Raw genomic sequence first — 14,219 nt, 5'->3', positions numbered from 1 at the left:
ATGGATTTTAAATTTGGATATTGGGGCTTTGTGGGAAAGACTCAGATAGTAAATTCATGAATGTGCTTTCCTTTATGAAAATCATAACTTTCTATTATTAAAATAAAGCTGCAGGAAGTAACAAAAAGTAGAAGCGATATGCATTTATTTTAAATGTAATGCTGAGACATGAATAACAGAAAGTAGTCAGTTATAGAAAGACTTTGAGTTATGGGAATTTAAAGCCTTTGGTCAAGGGAGAGCTTGATGTGTTCAATACATTGAATGTGGACCATATGAATCAGGAACTCAGAGACTGGGAAGTAGTACCAGATGGTGTTAGGGAAATTTTCTTTAAAGTGCAATGAGAATCCATATGAGGATGTAAGAAAAAGAATAATATTATTTGATTTGCATTGCAAAATGATAACTCTGAAACATCATAGATTGCAGGATGAGAAAAAATATGGCCAATGTCTATTTCAGTAGCCTAAATAGAAGATAATAGTGGTTTACACTAGGATATTGGCACTGGATACTAGGAAATCAATGTATCCAGTGCCAGATATTGCCAATATCTGGCAATAATTTTGTAAATAAGATCAACAATTTAAGCTTGACATGGTGCAAAAAGTGAAGCAGAAAAAATAAATTAATTTTCTATTCAGTTTTTGCTAAGACAACTGGGTACATGTTGGCTCCATTGACTGATAGAGAAAGATGGGAGATGGCAACATATTTTTAATAAATAGTAGGAGGAATCAATGTTTATATTTGACTATGGAAATTTTGAGAAGTTTTTAAAATGCTTTATTGGAGCTCAATAGAAAAATCAGAATTATAGAGCGTCAAGTTACAATTATTTGGATTGGCATGCAATTAGATGAAATTATCTAAAGGGAGGGTATAAATGCAAAAGAGTGCTTCAAATTATAAAGATTCTATAAGGGAGGGCATTTCAAAATGTAGATGTCTGCTGTCTGAAAAGTACCAGCAAAATCAGATGGATTGGAGCAAAAAGTTAAGTGTGTTAAAAATAGAAGAGTTGGTTTTTTCAAAGAGAAATGAAATTGCCTGTACCTCCAGTATTACAACAGTCATCAGCTATAGATAGTTTATATCTGTATTTCATAATATTGACAGATTTTCCCACTTAATGTAATGACTTTTGAGTAAATAAATAGCCACAAACAGTACAAGTGCTAATACTCAAGGAGTATTGAGGTAACAAAACAAAAGAAGCTAGAAAACGTAGTTAGATGACAGTCCTAGAAATAGGTACTATGGCTATACAATAAGTTAAATAGAGAGGGTGTTGCTTTATTACTAGACTGACTAGAGAAGGCATCTTGGAGAAGGAGGAATTTGATATAGACCTGAAAGTATACCAAATGTTTGAATAGGCACTGAACTCTGGGAGAGGATTTCAAATGACAGAAGAAATGTCAGTAATGCAAACAAGCACAAGATTTGTTTAGAGAATAGTGCATCTACAAGTTTAAAAGTAAAAGCCCTATGAATAAAATTTATAGTAAGAGATAAAAGAAAATCAATGTTGTAAATATTGATGATCAGATAACATAGAGTTTAAACATTCCCATTAACAATACTGCTTGCCACCACATTTTTAAGGATGTTTACTACTTTTTATTTAGTAATTGCCTTTTCTCTGAAGAAATATTTTATGAATTTACATCATTGTATTGGTGAGGCTTCCCTAGAGAAAAGGAATCAATGGGATATAGTGAGAGAGAGACAGAGACAGAGACAGAGAGATTACAAAGATTTAGATCACATCTCAGAGGATTGTTGGAGTTGTCATGTTGAAAAGCTGTAGGGAGGCCAATAACAGGCTGAAAACTCAGGCAGAGGTTAATGGTTAATGATGCAGGTAGGCAAAATTTCTTCTTCTCCGGAAAACCTCAGATTTTGCTCTTAAGACCTTTCAATAAGTAGATAAGGCTCACACATATTATGAGAGGATTTCCTTAAAAGTCAACTGATTTTAGATGTTAACAAATCTACAAAATATCTTCTTAGCAACACCTATATTAGTGTTTTATTAAGTAATTGTGTATTATAGCCTACTAAGGCTGATACATAAAATTTTCCATCAGAGTTTACCCTATGCCAACTTAGGATTCATATATTAATACATCTCCTTAAACCTTATTAAATCTCCAAATAAAGACAGAAACAAAGTAGTATTTTCACCTAACATGACACACAAATTCTGCATACAATGGAAAATTCATTAACTCTTTTCCCAAAATCAGGATGCAGAGTCCTTGGAAGATGGTCACTCTTCTTGATATCCTGTAAATTAAATATTGTGATGCTGATCCTTTTGTAGTTACTAAGCGTGATGATTGGGTTTTCACGCACATGCATGAGATTCACCTCTCTCAATTATTGCTACAATGTTGGCACATTACCAGTCTAACATGAAAGAAAAAAAGAAAGAAAAACAAAAGAAAAAAAAGGGAAAAAAAAGAAATACTGTGATATAAAGTCAGGTATTATTAGTAGATTTTATGTTATATAATAAGGAAATAAATGAGGGAGAAAAACAAAATATTTTATATGCACAGATATTTGTAACAAAATAAGGAATAAATTCATAATAATTATAGCCCTCATTTATACAAGTGATCATCTGGTCATAGCTGGTACCACATTCTTCCATTGCCCATTCCATATTCTTATTTCCCTCAGTAAGCACCTCAGATGTTTACGGTTATTTGCCTGGTGAGGTGATACAAATGTTCATTCCTGAAGAATCTAGGCCATTAGAAGTCCTGCTGCCTGAACTGGGTTGTTGTAGTTTACCAGTGACCTTAAGCGCAGGGCATAGTAATTCCAAGTGCCTTACAAGATCTCCTGTATTCTAGATGTACCATTTCTTACCTCTATTGTGTAGTACCAGTCCAATTTCCTCTTGGTAATCAGGATCAATCATTTGAGCCAGGGAAGTAAATCTGTTTTTGCCAATTGATTCAGAAATATGAGGAGCCCAAAGTGGCTGGTAGTGGAAGAATACTCCCTTTTGAACCAAGGCCTCTGGAAGCACTAATTGAGCATAATGGGGTAGAAGGAGGATACAAAAATGTTACCAGTAGATTACTCGGGTAATAGTGAGTGGTGCCTCTCCCATTTTTACTCCTTGATTTCTGAACTTATGAATCTTGACTACTGGAGAAATGTCACCGTATATACTACACAGCATGGCAAATAAAATGCGGCTATGAGCCCATGCTCATGGATTTCATGGTTTTACCATGGTCCACATTATTTTGAAGAAGCTGGCTTGAAAGAATGGTGTAATGAAGACTCATCACAGCACCAGATCAGTGGCAAAACATTTCTAGGGCTGGCACAATATTCACCGTTTATATGGGATTTAAATCAGTATACTATTAATATTGGCCATGCTGTGAGTTCCTTCATAAGCAGCAAGCTGTGCAGAACACAATGATGGTGGATAAGTCCTTCTGTAAGTACATGAATGGTAGTTTTGGAAAAATCATTCCATATAGTGAAGGCAAATCTGTATCCAGAGTAAGTGTCTATCCAAGTAGGAACAAAATGCCTCCACTTCCAGGATGGAAAAGTATCCAATATAACTAACCTGCTACTAGGGGAATCTAATCACCTGAGAATTAGTTTTAATTTCTTCTGCTGGAAGATTGTGCACTCAACCATGTCACAGAAGTCCATGTTGCTGAGGCCATGCCAAACCTCCATCTTTACCACCTTGGCCACTTTGTTCATGAGCCTGTTGGGCAATGAGAGGAGTTGGGAAAAGAGAGGGACTGGCATCCACAGAAGGGTAATTCTAATTCACTTGCTTGTTGGAATCCTCCTCTGCTAAGGGCACCCTTTGGTCAGCATTTATATTGAATAAAAATATTTTCATATTTTTGCCCATTTGAAGTGGTCTGTGCATATGTCTCTTTCCCAAATATCTTTGTCTCTGATATTCTAATCATGTTCCTTCCAAGTCCCTGACCATGCAGGCAAACCATTGGCCACAGCCCATGAATCAGTATACAATTGCACATCTGGTTACTTCTCCTTCCAAGCAAAATGAACAACCAGGTGTGGTGCTCAAAATTCTGCCTGTTGGGAGAATTTTCCTTCACCACTGTCCTTTAGGGATGTCCCAGAGAGGGGCTGTAGTGCTGCAGCTTGCTTCAGGCAGTACCTGCATGTCCTGTAAAATATCTGTAAACCAGGCCCAAATTTTCTCTTCTTCAGTTAGCTGATCACAGGGAATACACATGAGACAGTTGAGGTCAAGTGGGAGAGAAAAGGCAATGCAGCATAAGTAGAAACTACGGACATTTAGACAACTCCCTCTAGTAAATTGCTTGTGCCTTCAGGACCTGCTCAAAACTGATCTCATGTTCCCCACTTCCCTTTGATAATGGAGTGCCATTGCACATACCTGACTCAATGACTTGGGTGTTCAGAAAACATCCACTTCACAATGAGCAGCTTGGGTTGTATGGCAAGTAAGTTGGTGGCCATAGTTAAATATTCAGTGTCTACTAAGGCCCAGTAGCAAGTGAAAAGCTATTTCTCAAAATAAAAGTAGTTACCTACAGAAGATGGCAGAATTTTCCTTCAAAATCCTAAGGCTCTGCTTTGATTCACATAGAAGGGCCTGTAAAAGGCTTAGAACAATGTCCCTATCTGACACCAAGACTTCAAGAGATGCAGAGCAACCTGTACTGCAGCCTGGATCTTATTATGCAAAGCTTTCTTTTGTTCTGGGCCCACTCAAAACTTTTCATGCCACTTGGTAGATGGGGAAGAACAGCTCAGCCTAATGAAGAATATGTTGCCTCCAAAATTCAGAGACACTCTGAACATTCTGACTCTGTTTTGGTTGTAGAAAGGAGCAGATTCAACAACTTATCCTTCACATAGGTGTTATCTCTCAATGTGCCACTAACCATTATACCCCTAGAAATTTCACTAAGGTGGAAGACTCCTGAATTTTTGTCAGATTTATTTCACATCTGACACATGCATGTGTCTTACTAATGAGCCTAAGTAGTTGCTACCTCTTGCTCACGAGGTTCCAACAACGTAATGTTATCAATTAAATGAACTAGTGCAATGTCTTGCGGAAAGAAAAGACAATCTAGATCCATGCACACTAAATTATGGCATAGGGCTACATACATAATCCTTAGGTAGGAGAGTAAAGGTATACTGCTGGCCTTGTCAACTGAAAGAAAACTGCTTCCTCCTGTCTTTACTAACAGACATTTGTGAGATAAATAACTGCTTATCAGGTAAGAGAAGATATATTAATTTTGCTCCAACAGTAAAAACTCATTCGAATACCACCTACAATTAGAGTCACTCCGTGGTTAAATTTATCATAGTCTGTTGCCCTCCAAGGTCCATCTGTTTTCTGCACAGGCCACATAGGTGAACTGAATGGGGATGTGGTGGGGTTTACCACTCCTGTGTCTTTCAATTCCTTGAGATGTTACTAATCTCTATAATTCCTCTGGAAATTAGTATACTGCTTTTGTAGGCAGCGGGAATTATAGTGACCCCCGCTTGGCCTTTCCAACCATAAGAGCCCTCACTCTGCAAGTCAGGGAACCAGTGTGGGGAATCTGCCAGTTGTTGCATGTGTCTATTCTGATTATGCATTCCAGAACTAAGAGAATAACCACAAGCTGGGTTTAGAAGCCCAAAGATGGAGCTGGAGAACATTATCCTAAGTGAAGTATCTCAGGAATGGAAAAACAAACACTACATGTACTCACTAACAAGTGGGAAATAAACGATGGGTATAATAAAGTGGTGTAAAGGACATTGGACACTATGAAGGGGAGAAGGTGGGAGGGAGGCAAGGCATAAACACATACCTACTGGGTACAATGTACACTGCTCTGGTGATGGGCACACTCAAAGCTGTAACTTCATTATTTTACAATTCATTTATGTAACAAAAACATTTGTACCCCCTTGATATTTTGAAATAAAAAATATGAAACAAAACAAATGAAATATGATTACACTGATAGTGTGATGTCAGTAGTTATTGAACTGTTAAAATGAATTATTTAAAATATACCTAAGAATGGATTAATGTTAAGCTAAGTGATTTTTGCTATGATTACATGATGTTATAGCAAAATCCCAATTCATTCAGGCCAGACAGTCATAATGAAGGAATGAATCATAGGAGTGAGTGAATCAAATAAATAATTTTATTTATTTATATGCTGTTTTTGTAGCTGTCAGTTTTTCAATTCAATCTGTTTTCTATAGCCTGTGGTTCCATTGTAGATTTCTTAAATATGGTGATGTTCATCTGAAAATATCTTTTGATTCATATCTCTGTGCATTTAATTTATTGGTATTGGCTGTAAAAGTTTGGGTTGGAATAGAAACATACCAGAATGTGGCAAGCTTTCAGAATATATTAAATATAAGTCTACATATTAATAAGTAAACATAATTTAAAATATTAAATTATATTCAAACTATTGATTTGGAGAAGAGATAGAAAGGGAGCATTCAACAGGAATCATCAGAAATACGGTATGTCTTTGTTAGTAGTTGTAGAGTTATGTTATCTATCGATAAACAAAAAAAAAGACTTCTGAACATTAAGCACTAAAATGATGTCTAAATAACTTACATTGATTCTCTAGTTTAGGTTATAATAAAAAGCACTAACAATTTCCATGTATCTGGGAAAACCTGAACAGAATTATGAAGTTAAAAAGTGTTTGAAATGCTCTTAAATGTTTCTTTAGCTCTATAACAAGTATTTTTAAAATTGTAACATCAAATATGTTTCCCAAGTCTGCCCTGAGCCTTCTTCTCCTCCTACTCTTTCTCATTATTTGGGGCTGTGGTAGGCAGCTTCTGACACTGCGCACACTGATCCCTGCCTCTTAGTTTTCATGCCGTTATATAATGTCCTCCCTTTACATGTGGGCTGCACCTAGTAATTTTCTTCTAATGAATAGAATATGAAAATTATTGGGAAGTCACTTCTGGTATGAGCTTATAATTTCATGTTGCTTTTACTCTTTCTTTACTTCTTGCTGGTATTCTCACTTACTCTCTGATTGCTTTGAGGAAGCAAGATGCTGTGTTGTGAGATGCTATATGGAGTGAAAAATGTGTCAAGAAACTGAGAGATGCTTACAGTCAATATCTAATGAAGAACTGGGAGTTCAGTTCAATAGCCTATAAGTAACTGAATCCTGCCAACAACTACACACACAAGTTAGGACTTGAATCCTTCCCTATAAAAAATAGAGATGAGTGTATATTTATGAGATACCCAGAGCTAAACATACCAGCTAAGCTACTTTAAATTCCTAATCTATAGAAATTATGAAAAAATAAATGTTTTAAAGCACTAATTTGGGGGATAATTTTTTATGCAGCAATCAATAACTAATATATGGTCAATGGACTAACTCTTTCATCGTTATGGGTTCATTTCCTGTCAGCTTATTGAGAAACTAAATTCAGATTAATCAATTTTGGTGACAAAATTCATGCCCTTTTTAATTTTTTTAAATTCTTATGGTACATAATAGTTGTGCATATTTATGGAGTACCTGTGATATTTTGACACAACATATAATGTGTACTGATCAAATCAGAGTAATTGGGATATCCATAACCTCAAGTATTGATCACTTATATTGGGAGCATTCCAAATACACTCCTCTAGTTATTTTGAAATATTAATATACAATACATTATTGTTAATTATAGTTGCCCTATTGTACCACTGATCACCAGATCTTATTCTTATTATCTAATTTTATTTTTATACCCATTAATCAAGTCCTCTTTATACTCCCTCCCCACTACCCTTCCAAGCCTCTGATAGCCATCATTCTACTTTCTACCTAACTAAGATTAATTTTATTAGCTCCCACATATGAGTGAGAACATGTGACGGTTGTCTTTCTGTGCCTGGCTTATTTCACTTAATATAATGTCCTTCAGTTGCATCAATGTTCATGCAAATGACAAGATTTTATTCTTTTATATGACTGAATAATATTTCATTGTATACATGTACCACATTTTCTTTATCCATTTATCTATTGAAGGACACTTAGGTGGATTCCAGTATCTTGGAAATTGTGAATAGTGCTTCATTAATGTGGGAGTGTAGAAATCTGTTTGAAATATTGTTTTCACATTAATATTTTAAAATTTCCAATTTTTTATCTCCACTTGATACTGCTTAGAAACTACAATTTCAATTGAACTCATTATTTTCCCACAAAATTTGCTTTCCTGTGATGAAACCATAATCACATTAATTTCTCAGGATACTATTTCAAATTTAGAAGTCATTCTTCACCTCTCCTACTCGTATGAATTCACCCCTGATTTAAAAAATATACATTGTTTATTTTACTCTAATTTTAAATACCTCTGCAATTCTTTATATGACTACTCTTTATACCTAAGTTTAAAATGCTATCAATTTTTAAATAAATTGGTATACCAGCTGCTTGAGGAATATCCATTTTTGACATGATGGTGAAAAATAATATTTTAAAAATAAACATCTGCTTGATTTTTTTTTTTCCTGAAGACTCTTTAAAGCCCTCTAATTACCTTCAGGTAAAATCAAATATTTAACATGGAGTTAAAATATCTGACAGAAATGCCCATTTTAGATCTTCTGTATCAATTTTTTTGTTTGTTTTATACTTAAGCTCATTGAAAACAGACACATTTTTCTATATTATGTATTTCCTGATCCTTAGGTCTATCTCAGTTATTTTCAATGAATTCATGAAAGAATGAAAAAATTAATGATTGGACGTGGTCTTCTAAATTATGGCTTTCTTAATATTAAGATTGTTTTAAGAAATAGTCTTACCTGCTAAACAAAAAGACTTTTAAAACAGAGATATGGATTTGAGTCCCAACTTTGCCATTAATTTTTTGTCTTTGACTCTCAGCCAGATATTCCACAGAAAATCACATTGGTTCACTACAATGATAATTTCAGTATAATTGTACCGGGTAAGCAAGAAGGATAAGCTGCCTTAGTAAGACACAGGAATGTAAGAAAGTGTGAATAGACATAAATAAAAAAATATAGCAAAAAAGGGGGTTAGAAACAAGAGAAGACAAAATATGAATTTCTAAAATATGTTTACATTGAGGCTGTAGCAATATCTAATTACCTCAGGCAACTGGCCAGAGGTCAAACTATATAATGTAATAGCTAACAGTCTCTCTAGGTAGCCCTGTGTATCAGAGCTGAACATTATATGCCCACCACTGCTGAGAGCAAATCCTATGTCTCACTATCTCATCAGTGTTTGCAAATGCTATTGCTTAGCAGAGAAAAAAGTCAGTATCACACACACTTGGCTGGCTTTCATCCACGTTTATGCCAAATTCAGGAGTGGAATATAGTGCAGCCACAGTCTCCTTCGCTACCTTTCATGACCTATTGAACAGTCCAAAGGAGCGGTGAAGATAGTTCGATCTTTATGCTTCCCTTCAATAATCTTCCTATGTGAATCCAGCTAAATTTTGAGGGCTTTTGGAATGTGAATAGGTACAAAATATTCCCTCCCCCATTATCTACTATTGAGTAAAAATAATAAAAAATTTGTATCTACGTGGAGATAAAGTTATCACCTGTACTATGTTTACATTTTCAGTTTTCCTACTATGCCTATAAGTATTATCAAGTACCCTGGAAAATATGCAGTTATTTGAAAATCATGTATATAGATTACACTAACATTTGGAAAACTCTTGCATTAAAAATATGAAAAGAAATATATGAATTGTGCAATATCAGCTCCTCAGTTTAAATTTGAGAATATATTTTTAAAAATATATGAATTATTAACTATTAATTTTCCAACATTACTTGCTATGTTCTTTTTAAAATGTAAAATTTATAAACAAAATAACCATACCCTTGTAATATGCTGAAATTAGAAACAAATAAATAACCAGCTTTTCATGCTGGGTGGAGTCTTAGATATACAGAAAGCTGAAGTAGAGGAAACACAGGTGGGTCCTGCAGGTTCAGCTGTTCTCCTAGGCTAATTTAATACTCATCATGGGATCAACTTATAAACAGGATGGTGTCAAGAATGGCAAAGGCTCTAACAATTACCTGCAAGTTAGTTTGCCATAATTTTATGTTAACTGAAAGAAAATGTGATACACCCATATCAGAGACAATGGGTTTATCATTCTTGAACATGAACTTCATAATCACAACTGTTCCTCCCTTTTCCCCTTCCAGCAACCCAGGTCTCCAGCATGTGAGGCAGGTGTGGTGAGCTGGATGCAGCACACGCAGTGTGTTTGTGTCACAGATGGGAAAACTCAGACTGTGAAAACTCGATCTTTTATAAGAAACTTCAAACAAACATGCCCAGTCTATCCCCAAATGGAGAACTTACCTTTATTAGACTGAAAAATAAACAATCCTGCCCTGAGCTCTGGAAGGAAACGCTGTCTCTATCTTCCAAGGCCGTTCCTATTATAACATTCTTGAAAAGTAATTATGAGGTTAAAAAAAAAAGAAAAAAAGACTTTCAGTACCCTTACTTTAAAAGGTGCTGAAATGTGAGAACTACCGTGAACAATTACCTCCCAACAGTGAAAAAGGCAAATGACTAAATAACTGTGTGTATGAATGAATGGTGAAGAATTGGGAGGTAAGGATGGGTCTTGACCAAAAACTCATCTGTATTTCCAACTCCCAATCTTTAAAGTTTTACTTTAAACTAATCAATTATTAAACATTTACTGACCAACCACTATATATAATTGCTTTAAATTACATATAATCTTTTATTATAAAGAAGACATATTTTGTTAAAAATTAACATAATTCAGCAAATTGGTGTTTCCATCAATACACTAATACTTTTTAGTCATCATTTTATCTTTCAGTATGCATTTGAACTGAGAACAAATTTTAAAACTGAGGATAATGAAAAGAAAGAGTCTGATGGAAGAAATTTCTCAGAGAATGCAGGCATATTCAGAGAGTGGTGAGTACTAAAAACTATTATAACTGGGAGAGTGTGTTGTATGAAGTTATTGTAGGATAAGGGTACTGGAATGAAGGTAGGAGAATATTCCAATAAAGCCTCTATTAATTTGTAATTGCTTTTTGGTTTGCCCTCATCATTTAAGCAAATCGCTTTCTTAAGAAATTCACTTTCAAAAGGCTAATAATTCACTTCAATTGCATTTTAGTTGAATGTACATTTACTGTAACTTCACGTATGTAATTGAGTAAATCATCCAAAAAGAATACTCTCACTTTACAGATTATAAAAACAGCTTTTCCAACCAATAGTGATAATGTACTTATGGCATAATAATTCAGACTTCTATCCCTCATATTAGTCTTGGATTTAACCCACTACCACTTACTAGCCCCACAACCTTAGACAGTTGCTTAATCCTTGAGTCTCATTTTGTTTCTTTGTAGGAAAAAAAGGAATAAATTTGAACTTAATACCAAAATTTCTTGAGGATATGCAACAAGTTTATGCATGTGAAGCACATAGTTTATACTGGAGTGATTGTGTCTACTTTATAAATGGGAAGCGCTACCATATTAGTATTATTACTATTTAGAGAGCAGAGGAATAATCTTGAGTTAACTATCTCTGAGAAAAATGGAACAAAATTATAAAGTGGAAAGGATACTTGCAGATGCTAAAGGGAAACACACAAGGATGATATATATACTGCACAGATAACTCAAGGATAGTTAATTTTCTATAACAAGGAAAGACAAGATCTTGCTTCTCCTACTTAATTGAAATCTGCTGCCTCAAAAGGAAGCTATGAGATAGTATAACGGAACTGGAAATAAGTAAATTCAGGGCAATGGAGTTTCTGAAACATGTGTCTGGGTTTAAATTCTAAAGAAAAAGTAAAATAAAAAGGTAAGAATATGGGTGCTATGACTCCCTAAATAAAAATGTAGTCTCCTTTACTGTGGTTTATGAAGTTATATCTGACTTTTACACAGTTCCAGTATTCACACTATTACGTGTTTGGTGCAAATCCATAGGATTTGGAGTAGAATAGGCCAATGCAAGCAAGATATTATACTCTCTTTCCTTCTAAATTTGTAAATTTCAGGAATACTTTTAGGAACAAGCTTGTTATGATTAAATAGTCAAAGAATTTTATGTGCAATCTCAATATCACTAAAACTTTGTTGCTAAATGTAACCTTAAAGATAAAGTAGTATTAATTCTTCATTTTACACAGTGAGAAAACTAAACTCATAAGTCATAAACCTTGCATGTCATAACCCTGGACATAAAAGGGCTCTGCTTTCATACTGCAGTTCCTACATTAGTCCATAATCACACCTCATAAAGTATACTTAAACAGACATAGTCAACTGTACCACTGATGAGGGAGGTTTTGAGAGAATCAACATACAGTAAAAAGAGAGCCACTGTGAGAGGTACTGCAGGTGGAGTCATTATAGCCACCTTGACAATCAGTTCTACACTTTTATTTACCTCTGTACCTACACACATACTATCACAAGGCTTTGCCTATCCAGGTGTTCAATAAAATGCCCACAGAATTGATTTGCTATGTTTGAAATTGCAATTAAGTTGCCAGTACTGCTTACATTTCTTTATCCTAGAACCTCCGGAGGTTCTCAGAATGAAATAACTGAACATGGTATGGGTGGGAAGGCAGGATATTCACCTTGGTTTAAGTTATTTGTCCTTATGTCGTTTCATCTGTGTCTTATGAAACAGAACAGAGAGCTTTGTGTTCTCTGTTACTTGTGCTCTCAGAAAAGTAAGTAGAATTCAGTGAAAAGACATTTTTAAAAAGGTAACAATAATAATTGGGTGGTGCTGGAGGAACTCTGCATATGTTCCCATTTTGTGAAGTTTTATTTGATTTGTTATCTCCCTTGTAGCACCCGACTAATATATTACTGGGCAACTGTCCTCTCTTTCTTAAACCTCTGCAAAATCTTGTAAACCTACCTGACCCACCCTCTCTTGCAAACTTCATTTGACTCATTTATTCATTAGATTGCAAATGTAACAAGGAGACCTACCCTAGTGTGGAGCTTAAGAAACCCTTTCTGTATTTTTAAGAAGATAGAAAAAATTAGCCTTTGAAAAGAAGAGAAGAAAGCATGGCTGGCAGATAAGGATTTGAAATTCCAGAAATATAAAGAAGCCTGTATTTGTGAGGGAATGAAAGTAGCTGGCTGTGGAAAGTGAAGTGAGTTTGATGATGCAGCCTGTAGCCATTAATTCAAGGTTTTTTAATGAAAAGGAGGTGCCATTATAAAATTTTCAGCAGGAACATGCTCTTACCTGAATCATATTTTCAACTCTTGCCCTGATATTCAGTGATGAATCAAACGAAGATTGCAAGAGAGGATGGGGGAGGGAGGTTTGTTTACAAGATATTGCACAGGTTTAAGTGAGAGAGGAAAAATAGTTCGTGGGTGTAATAAAAGTATTGGTGATTGTGTGTAGGGGGAAAGCAGAGGGTCAGAGAGAAAGCAAGCAGTCACTCCCAGATTCTTGGTGTGAGCACCTGGATGTAGAGCACTCTTGGATCAGATTTAGATTAAGTGTTCCACATGTGTATATCCATAGCACAGGAGAGATGGATGGGAAGGAGAAATTCATCTGTGTTCCATGAATTAATTTAAGCAGTCTTTATATTTGTACTGAGACCCAAGCTGCTGATAGTAAGCAAATAATTGTGTGTGTGTGTGTACGCATATTCTCATGTATAAGGATGGAATTTAGGAAAGCAGACAGGATAGGCAATCTAAAATTGAGCATTGTTGAAGAAAAGAAGTCAATGCAAGTTCCAGATAATTGAGACATTTAAAGCAAGGTTCATTTGTAATTTAATAATTTTTGGTCCTTAAATACTAAGCATATTACCCTGCTCAAATTTCCTAATTTATTTAAACAAATCAATCAGATAATATTTATTTAAACCATATAATAAAGTTATACATCACAGGAAACAGAGCAGTGAAATTCAAAGGCAAAAGAAGTTATTCTCTCTGGTCTCCTAAATTTGGTACCCTTCCACTATTTATATATGTGTATATGTATATGCTCATGTATGATATGTACATCTATATTATTATCTATATCATTATCTATATTGTCTACCTATTTGTTCATCTTTCTATATTTTTATCTGTCTAACCACTGAGG

General features: G+C 34.8%; 1 non-coding gene across 1 annotated transcript; it reads left to right on the top strand.

The window, feature by feature from the left end:
* Positions 1–2,320: 2,320 nt before the first annotated feature.
* Positions 2,321–2,424, top strand: LOC123649584. The gene has a single exon (XR_006739082.1). It is a non-coding gene; the product is annotated as a small nucleolar RNA U13 (small nucleolar RNA).
* The last annotated feature ends 11,795 nt before the right edge of the window (positions 2,425–14,219 follow it).

The sequence above is a fragment of the Lemur catta genome, chromosome 13 (assembly GCF_020740605.2).
Source record: "Lemur catta isolate mLemCat1 chromosome 13, mLemCat1.pri, whole genome shotgun sequence".
NCBI classification, from domain to species: domain Eukaryota; kingdom Metazoa; phylum Chordata; class Mammalia; order Primates; family Lemuridae; genus Lemur; species Lemur catta.
The sequence above is the reverse complement of the archived record's forward strand: the minus strand, read 5'-3'. Positions and strand labels throughout refer to the sequence as shown.